Below are 10888 nucleotides of genomic sequence, written 5' to 3'. Positions count from 1 at the left end.
TCAAAGGGCTATAAAAGAATGCCTGCCCTTTGATCCAGCCATACCATTGTTGGGTTTGTACCCCAAAGAGATCATAAATAAACAGACTTGTACGAAAATATTTATAGCTGTGCTTTTTGTGTTGGCAAAAAACTGGAAAAGCAGGGTATGCCCTTCAATTGGGGAATGGCTGAACAAACTGTGGTATATGCTGGTGATGGAATACTATTGTGCTAAAAGGAATAATAAACGGGAGGAGTTCCAGGTGAACTGGAGAGACCTCCAGGAATTGATGCAGAGTGAGAGGAGCAGAGCCAGAAGAACATTGTACACAGAGACTGATATACTATGGTAAAATTCGAATGTAATGGACGTCTGTACTAGCTGCAATGCAATGACCCAGGACAATTCTGAGGGATTTATGGTAAAGACTCTACCCACATTCAGAGGAAGGACTGCAGGAGAGGAAACATATAAGAAAAACATCTGCTTGAACACATGGGTTGGGGTGGACATGATTGGGGATGTGGACTCGAAACTACCACACCAATGCAACTACCAACAATTTGGAAACAAGTCTTGATCAATGACACATGACAAAACTAGTGGAAATGTGTGTCGGTCATGGGTGGGGGGAGTGCAGGGGGTGAAGGGGAAAGTAGGAGCATGAATCATGTAACCATGTTAAAAACGAATATTAATAAATGTTTAAATTAAAAAAAAAAAAGAAAACAACTAATGCTGGAGAATTGAGACACAGTGCACCATTGTTAGAGGTATGAACTAGTCCGGCCATTCTGGAGCAAAAATTGAAACTATACCCAAAGAGGTAAAAACATGCTCTTTGTCCCACCAACACTACTACTAGGTCTCTACCCTAAAGTGATTAAAGAAAAAAGAGAAAGGCCTATAAGCTCAAAAATATTTATTGCAGTTCTTCTTGTGGTGGCAAGTCATTAGAAATGAGAGGATGATCATCAATAGGGAAATAGCTTAATAAGTTTTAGTACATGATTACGATGGAATACTATTGTGCTAAGAAAAATGAAGAGCAGGATAGTTTGAGAAAAATCTGGGAAAATTTGTATGAACTGTTGTAAAATGAAATAAGAAGAACCAGGAGAACACTGTACACAATAACAACAATATTGTATGTTGATCCACTGAAAGATAGCTATTCTAATCAAAATAATGATTGAAAATAATTCTAAAAGACATGATGAAAAATGCTATCCACCTCCAGAAAGAGAGAGTAGGTAAACTGTGAATATAGATTGAAACATACTTTTCTAATCTTTATTTTTTTTTGTTTTATAATTGTGTTTTCTTTTGCAATATGACTAATATGGAAATATATTTTGTATAACTTAGCACGTATATGTATTGTTAAGTTGCTTGCCTTTTCAAGGAGGCATGAGGGGCAGGAAGGAAAATTTGAAATGCAAAGTTTTTAAAAAAGATTGTTAAAATTTTTTACACACATTTAGGAAATATTTAATGAAGTCATAAATATAAAATGAATAAAATAGTGAGATGCAATTAGAGAGAAAATGTCTTAAAATTCAGGTATTTAGGATCTCAGAAACAATAACTCTGGTCCAAAAAACTGAGTCTGAGTCCACTCCAAAACATAGTTTATAAGCTCTTTTCTGTGTGTTCACTTTAAAGCAAAGGCATTTATTGAAATAGCAGAGTATAAAGAGTATCAATAAAACATTTTCTCTATGAAGCTGAGGTATATTCTTCTATGAATTTACAAGCTATCAGACTATTAAGGATGTTTAGGGAATATATTTGAAAAGGCACATGTACAAGTAATGCATGTGGCTAGCATTCAGGCATGGAAGGGAAATTCACAAAGCTCATGCTATAGGCCTACTAATGGCTTTTGTGGATATTATTGAATTACTTTTGTTTTTAAACCCTTTCTATCTTAGTAACAAGTCTAAGACAGACAGTCAAGGGCTAGGCAAATAGGGTTAAGTGACTTGCCCAGTGTCACGCAGCTAGGAAATATCTGAGGTCAGATTTGAATCAAGAATTTCCCAACTCCAAGCCTGGCACTTCATCCACTATGCCCCATAGGTACCCTTCTTGCATTTATTCTCCTAGGCCTACTCCCCACTAGTCTCATGTGAGCATGAGGGGCTCCATGTAAAATGATGAAGCCTGAATATATTTAATTTTCTTTCTCTTCTTTTTTTGAGGGGCAGGGGTTGAATTATCTTCCACAAAGTAATATGGGAAAATGTTGAACATTATTGTGCATATAAAATTTATATCAGATTTCTCGCCATATCTGGGGGTGGGAGTGAGTGGAAGAAGGAAGGGAGAAAATTTGCTCCCCCAATGTTTTTAAAATGAAGGTTAAAAATTGTTTTTATATATAATTGTGGAAAAATAAAATACTTAAAAAATATCCTCTGGTTTTTAGCTTAGAGCTCAGAGGCTTAAATTTCATTTTTGAAAGGAGTCTTATCCTTTCTATATTTAATATTAAACTAAGAAAAAAGCAAACCTCTCTATTCCTTTTCTCCTTATAAAGCTAGGGAAATTTTTCAGTTTCCAGAATTTTGGCTGTGATCAGTTTTCTTTCTTCAGGAAAGTCTTCATATTTCAGGGGACAAGACCTTTCCCCCCAAATAATATGCCAATATAATCTTTAATAATCATTTTCTGAGATTTTGCAAACCACATTATTTTCCTCCCTCCCTGTTAGCAGGACAGGTAATATGATATAAATTATACATGTGTTACCACAAAATACACATTTCCATGTTCATCATGTTGTAAAACAAGACACATTGCTTACACAGGAGAAAAATTCACAGAGGAAATAAAGTGAAAAATAATATATTTCAAGCTGCGTTCAGACTTTTTCAGTTCTTTCTATGGCAGTGGATAGCCTTTTTCATCATGGGTCTCTGGATCCTTGTCTTGGTGATAAAAGTTGAGTCATTCACACTTGATCATCACACACTATTGTTGTTACTGTGTACAATGTTCTGCTCTCTTGACTTTACCTCATTTCCTATAAATTTTTCCAGCTATTTTTGTGATCATCTTGTTTGTCATTTCTTATGGCAAAAGAGTATTCCATTACAACCATATGCCACAACTTGTTCAGCCAATCCCCAGTGGATGGACAACTTTTCAGTTTCCAGTTCTTTGTCATCAAGAAAAGAACCCTATAAATATTTTCCTACAAGTTGGTTCTTTTCCTCTATCTTTAATCTCTTTGGGAGCAGACTGAGCAGGGTCAGAGGGTATGCACAATTTCATAGCCTTTGGGCATGGTTCCAGATTGCTCTCCAGAATGGTTGTATCAGTTCACATGGCCAACAACAAGTGTATTAGGTGTGCCAAACTTCCCACATCTCCTCCAATATTTATTATTTTCCTTTTTTGTTATGTTAGCCAGTCTGAGAGGTGTGAAATAGTACCTCAGAGTCTCTTAATTTGCATTTCTCTAATTAATAGTGATTTGGAGCATTTATTTTAGATGACTTTAGATAAACTAAAGAAGTTTAAATTTCTTCATTTGAGAATTGACTGTATATGTCCTTTGATCATTTGGCAGTTGGGAAATGCTTTGTATTCTTACAAATTTGTCTCAGTTCTCTATATGTTTCAGAAATTAAGCCTTTATCAGAGACACTTACTATAAAGATTTTTCTCCCAGTTTGCTGTTTGCTTTTTAATCTTGGTTGCATTTATTTTGTTTGGGTCAAGGCCTTTTAGACACAAAAAATTTTCAGATGAAAACTTCTATCCCATGCAGGATTAGAAAAGTCCCTTTAACTCCTGTTTATTTCTCTTATTGTCAAACTATACTCCCTTCAATACCATTTCAAGCATTGCTCTTTCTACAAACCAATAGAGGTTGTCTTGATCTTGTTCAGAGTTTTCTCAATTCCATCTCCCTATTGCTCTCTCCACAAGGCTGACAAATGAACAGAAGCCAAATTTAGGAGGCATGGTCATCATCTTGCTGGACTGAATCTCAGCTTCTAAAAGCCATATTCTACAAAAAGAGGAATCATTTCATTACTGAATGTCTTGATTGGTTGATAAAATCCTTTCTAATTCTGCTGAGAAAAGAATAAAGAATCCAAGAAGCATCTTTTAGTAGAGAGAGATTACCTGGGAAAAGAACTCCTGGAAGCTACTTAGTCCACAGACATTTATTAAGCATGTGTTATGTACCACTGGGCTAAGTTCTGGAGATACAAAGAAAAGATGAAAAAAACTTTCCCTGCCTAAAAGAATCTCCCATTTTAATGGAAACAACACACACATAACTTAATACATGGTATAAATGAGAGGCAATCTCTTAGGGAAAGCTCTATCATAGAAGGATGTTGGGAAAGGGTTGGAAAGCATTTATGGAAAAAATTCACAACTTTTTCCTATTTTGGGTCCTTTTTACTTTCACATGCCTAGAGACCAATAGAAACTAGGCAACAAGACATTCTTTGTCATAAAGATGCAAAAACAGTCTGTTATAATTTATGAATTTTTATTTTGTTTCCTTTGTCTTGAAGTTTTATTCCCAAGAAGTATGCCAATTAAATTATCACTGTATTGTTTACTTTATAATAGGTATGGGTTACCTCCTTTCTTTTTTCATCTTTTTTTCACTGTATGTTCTGGATATGGAACCCTCCCTTGGTTCCAGCCCTTTTTTGACCTTAGAAAATTGTTTTACTCTGGCAGTTTCAGAGGTTGTTGTAATTCCTACAGTAGAGGGCAGCAGAGGAGCACAATTTAAGATTGAAAGAATGGGCTAAGTTCCAAAATCTTTTTTGTTACGGCTTCCTTTGAACTGATAGACTGCTAGGTCATTCAGAGAAAGGCTGAAGCAATTTACAGATGGAACACTGAGTGGTTCAGGATGGTGGGAGTTCTAACAGTTATCTATAGAGGTTTGAAGCAGGATGGGAGGAGTGGGAAAAAAGGTGGAGATACAGAATCTGTTTTAAAATTTCAGGAAATCTAAGGAAGTTAGAAACTTGATTTTTTTTTATCATCACTATCATAAAAAAAGCAAAGATCTAATAATCCCAAAATCAATTTGGGGGCTAGGAGCGACTGTACTTTTCACTAATCATCAATTCCAATGATTTATCCTTATTATTAACTAATAATACATATTGAACAGTTGTGATAGACATTTATTATATTGGCATGGGAAATTTGAATTCTAAACACAGATTTCCCTTCCACATTGCAACTTTCTCCAACACAATTTCAATATATTGTAGGTTGGCATTGAAAACTAAGTGGGAATTTGGGGGGCGGGGTGTTTTGGAGAAACCACAGACAAAAATAAGCAAAGGCCAGCAGATAACACAGAAAAAGTTTAGAGACTATTTCACCTCTGACCAAATACTTAACCCAAATTTTACAATAAGATATTTTATGCACCCCATAAAAGAAAAAGAAGAAATTCAGAATTCTTTTCTGGTAGGAAGGAAAGGTAAAAAATAATTTATAGGAATTTTCCTTACCATGGGACACAATGCTCCTAATTCTCTTGATGTGGAAGGAATTCCTGTAGTTGGTTAATAAATATTTGGGGGGAAGTTTGAGTTGTTTAATATCCATCCTGAGCTTAGAGCAGGATGACTGTTATTTAAATGACTTCAACATGTTACTTAATCTACAGGAAGTATTTATGATGTTCCAAAAATCTTATCTTATGAATAACACAGAGTAAATAAAAAAGGAGTATTTGAATGACTCAAAAGATGTTAATTTTTCTTTATGAAGATATAATATTCTTAAAAAACAAACAAAAAAAAAACCAACCAACTTACCTTCTGTCTTAGAATTGATTCCAAGGCAAAAGAGAGGTAAGGGGTAGGCAATTGAAGTTAAGTGATTTACCTAGGGACATACAGCTAGGAATTGTCTGATTTGAACCCAGGACCTACTATATCCATGCCTGGTTATTCAATGAGCCATATAACTGCTTCTAAATACAATATTCTTCCAGGACAAAGTTTTTATGTTAGAATAATTAGGTAATGGGCAGCATTTACACAGAACCTTAAAGTCTGTAATACTGACATAATAAAGCCATCATCTTTAAAGATTCCTAGTCAAATATGGAAAAATATTTTATATGATTGTACATGTAAAATCTATATCAGATTGCTTACCATCTCAGGGAGGGAAGAGGAGTGGGAGGGAGTACTGGAGGAACGGTAAAAAGGAGGAAGAGAATTTAGAACTCAAATAAATTTTTTTAAACTGGATGTTTAAAAAAAAGATTTTTAGTCACAGGAATAAGGTACAAATTGGATGGAGAAATAAGTAAGATGACACGGTTTTTCTCTCTGGTCATATTTTCAGGTAGGTCACTGAAACAATCTTGAAACTGAATTCCTCATTCACACTTTCACTGTTACCTCTCTAATACTGTCTCTCCTTATTACCTTCCTCTAATATTAAAGTAGGGTCCTAACTCATTTACCTAACTCCACTCTGTCCTTTCAACTCATCTTTCCTATTGCTCCTAAGCAGTTTGTCATGCAAATCTGGTTATGCCACAATCTTGACTGATGAACCTTCAGTTACCTCCTTTTAAAGTCCAAACTCTATGGCTTGATTTTTTTTTTCTTAACATCTTCTGATGCCAAGTCCGTTATTTAAAATAAAAAAGGGGGGGGCAGCTGGGTGGCTCAGTGGATTGAGAGCCAGGTCTAGAGATAGGAGGTCTTAGGTTCAAATCTGGCCTCAGACACTTCCCAGCTGTGTGACCCTGGGCAAGTCACTTAACCCCCATTGCCTAGCCCTTACCAACTCTTCTGCCTTGGAGCCAATACCAAGACAGAAGGTAAGAGTTTAAAAAAATAATTTAAAAAATAAATACTCTTCCCTCCTGTCTTAGGAACAATAATGAATAAAGGAAAACTCAAACTCTGTCTTAGATCTGAGAAACTTTAATAATAAAAAAAAAACACAAACTGTAGAGTCTCTCTTGCCTGAAATAGACTAACCCTGTTAAACCCTGAATCCTCTCAGATTCAAAATTCCCTCCTTGGTGCGGGATTGGTCCTTATATAGACCAATCTCACACCTGGAAGTGTGGAGAGGATGTCCTCTCCCTAGCTTGGGATTGGTCCAATTCAAGACCAATCCCACAACAGGAAGTAAGGAAGAAGGATTCTTGAGGTAAACTGGGGGAATACAGTTTCCCTGGCCATAACACTTTCAAAACCCACAATACTAAATATGATTTCTAAGGCAAAAGAGTATAGTAAGGGCCAGTCATCTGGAGTTAAATGACTTTTCCAGTGTCACATAACTAAGAAGTATCTAATAACCATATTCGAACCCAGCTCCTCACAACTTCAAGTCTGGTGCTGTATCCACTTTTCTACCTAGCTGACCCCAATATTCTTTTTAAAAATGTTTTTATTTTCAGTTTCAAAATCTTTCAAAAAGACAAGAAATGTGGTACCTATATTATACATATGAAATCAGGCAAAATGTATTTCCATATTAGTGACAGCTTGACATTTATTACTCTCCATAGCCTCTTCCATGCCTTTATAGTTTATTTCACACTATTTTCCTTTAAGTGCTCTGGTCAAACTGGACAGTTTGCTCTCCTTCTTATATTTTCTGTACTGTCCTTTCTCTGGGCCTTTGCTTATGTTCCCCCCTACTGTCTAGAATCTCCTTCCTCATCTCTTTTGAAATAGCTATACTTCAAAGTTGAGATCAAATCTAAATTTGTCTATAAAGATTTCCTTGATCTCAGTGCCTACCACTGTGCTTGATTAATAATAGCTAGCATTTATAAAGTACCTTAAGGTTTGCAAAGTGCTTTATCTAATTATAGAGTTGGACTAAAAGAGATAGATTTCCTTAAAATGGGAAATTATCTTTTTATCCTATGATCTAAAATATTACTCTTCACTTATATGCTCCCACTTTATTACATTTCATATTCCAACTATTCCATTTTTATTTTATAATGTAGAATATTTGTGTGACATTAATTTCCTCTCTCCCAGATTTAAGCTCAATTACAATAAGATACATGGCTTCCCCATTGTCTAGTGTTATCAAGAAGTAAATAAGGTAATCTGAGTGGGTCTCAAAGGCAATTTGGGTGTGAGGAAGGATAAAGGAGATATTAGGTGATTATAAGGTGATTGGAGGAGGAATGAAGGTAAGGGAAGGTATATAGGAGATAAGGGAAATAGGGTATGTAGGAGAGGGCAGCTCAAACAGGTTTATTCCCAGAGGCTTGAGACAGAGGATACAGGGAGGAACTAAGGCCAGTAATAAACCTTTAGGTTTGACTGGAGGGTTTCTCTTGTTAGTTTCAAAGTCTCTTGAGGGAGGAGTTGAGAGGGCCCCTCCCTGCCAGTCAAACTGATGCTGGAGGAAGTCTAGGGTGGGCACTTCCTGCCAAGATGGATGCCCCCAGCTCCCCTCAAGAAAATAGAAGAAAAATGATTCCTTCCCCTTGAGCCCTTGTCTTAATTTTCAACACAATGACTCACCAGAGGGTTTGAACAGGTAATAAGGGGATTTATTAATACCAGGGTCAGTCAGAAGGGGAGGAGGTTCAGGATTTTTTAACTGCTGCTAGGGAGAGGGGTGAGGGTGGGGGATGGGTCTCAGAGAGGTTTAGACAGAGAGAGTCCAGCTTTCCCAGTCAGGAAGATTTGACTGCCTTTTAAGTAAAATCTTTATCAAACCTAGGGATAACTTATTTGAGGATACTCCAATTATCTAAAGAAACTAAAACCCACTATGTTCAATCACCAAGCCCTCCCTTCCAACCAGAACCCAAAGGAAAATCAGGGAAGGGGAGGGATGGAGATGGGAGATCAGGGAGAGGTCCAGAGAAATGAGATAGATCCAAATTTCCCCAAAACAAAATAAGCACCGGCCAAAGTCGAAGCAAATAGGCCAAAGCCAACAGGTTAAGCCAAAGTAAAAGCCTCCGGCCACAGTGAAAGCCAGAAGGCAAAAGCCTTGTCAGTTGGAACTTCACCTCTATTTATAGTTTTAAGTTCTAACTGGCTTTCTGAAGATTCTAAGATGTTTAACTGACATTTTGTGACCATTAGAAATTACAGAAGCAAAAAGTTTCTGTTAGCCACGTTGCATTACACTAGCATAATGCTAAATGAATGAATGGATGGATGGAAGGATGAATGCAAGTAGATCGCAATCACCCACTTTCTTCTTTAGAAAAAAGTTCCTCAGAAGTTGGGATGATTCTGTCACTTATTCCTTATGTGACCTGGGCAAATCCTTTCATCTCCCAAGACTTTAAACTTCCTCATCTGTAAAATGAGGGGATTGGTCTAGATGGCCCCTTGAGGTCTATTTTGGGCCAGGCCTAACTCAAGCTATTCTAATGATTCGGGTTCAGAATTAGAATGCCACAAAACACTAGTGAATTTATTTTTAATAATTTTTATTTATTAATCATTAATTAAGTACTTATTATGTTCCAGGATCTATGCTAAACACTAGAAATACAAAGAAAAGTAAAATATATTCCTTATTTCCAAAGAGTTCACAATCTAATGGGGGAGATTAATTACAAATGACTATATACAGACAAGCTATGTAAAATAAATTGGAGATAATCTAGAATTATGTAAAATAAAGTTAAAAGGATATAATTCACTTATTTATTTATTTTTTTTGCAGTTTTCTGACTTAAATTTATTAACCCATTTGGTAGCTTTATTAGAGCTTTTCCAATAAGTATGCTAATATAAAATTTATTACCTCTCCTGGCCAAAAAAAATCACTCATGGCCCTCTAGCAATGCCATCATCAATTTTTTTTATTTTAAAATTTTATTTAATTAAGAAAATTTTTCCAGGGTTACTTGATTCATGTACTTTCCCACCCTCCTCCCACACCCTTCCTGTAGCCAATGCACAATTCCACTGGGTTTTACATGTGTCACTGATCAAGGCCTATTTCCATATTATTAATATTTGCACTAGAGTGATCATTTAGAGTCTACATCCCCAATCATCGCACCATGTGATCAAGCAGTTGTTTTTCTTCTGTGTTTCTACTCTCACAATTCTTTCTCTGGATGTGGATAGCATTCTTTCTCATAAGTCCCTCAGAAATGTTCTGGATCATTACATTGCTGCTAGTAGAGAAGTCCATTACATTCAATTGTACCACAGTGTATCTGTCTCTGTGTACAATGTTCTCCTGCTTCTGCTCCTTTCACTCTGCTTCAATTCCTAGAGGTCATTCCAGTTCACATGGAATTCCTCCAGCTCATTATTTCTTTGAGCACAACAGTATTCCATCACCAAGAGATACCATAAGTTGTTTAGCCATTCCTCAATCGAAGGGCAGCCCTTCATTTTCTAATTTTTTGCCACCACAAAAAGTGTGGCTATAAATATTTTTGTACAAGTCTTTTTCCTTATTATCTCTTTGGGCTATAAACCCAGCAGTGGCATGGCGGGATCAAAGGGCAGGCAGTCTTTTAAAGGGCATAGTTCCAAACTGCCATCCAGAGTGCTTGGATTAATTCACAACTCTACCAATAATGCATTAATGTCCCTCTTTTGCCACATGCTCTCCAACTTTTATTACTTTCCTTTGCTGTCATGTTAGCCAATCTGCTAGGTGTGAATTGGTACCTCAGAGTTGTTTTGATTTGCATTTCTCTAATTATAAGAGAGTTAGAACACGTTTTCTTGTGGTTATTTATAGTTTTGTTTTCTTTATCTGAATATTGCCTATTCATGTCCCTTGTCCATTTATTAGTTGGGGAATGGCTTGATTTTTTTGTACAATTGATTTATCTTCTCATAAATTTGAGTAATTAAACCTTTGTCAGAGGTATTTTTATAAATATCTGTTCCCAATTTATTTACCTTTTAATTTTGGTTGTATT

The sequence above is a fragment of the Gracilinanus agilis genome, chromosome 5 (assembly GCF_016433145.1).
Source record: "Gracilinanus agilis isolate LMUSP501 chromosome 5, AgileGrace, whole genome shotgun sequence".
NCBI lineage: Eukaryota > Metazoa > Chordata > Mammalia > Didelphimorphia > Didelphidae > Gracilinanus > Gracilinanus agilis.
The sequence above is the reverse complement of the archived record's forward strand: the minus strand, read 5'-3'. Positions refer to the sequence as shown.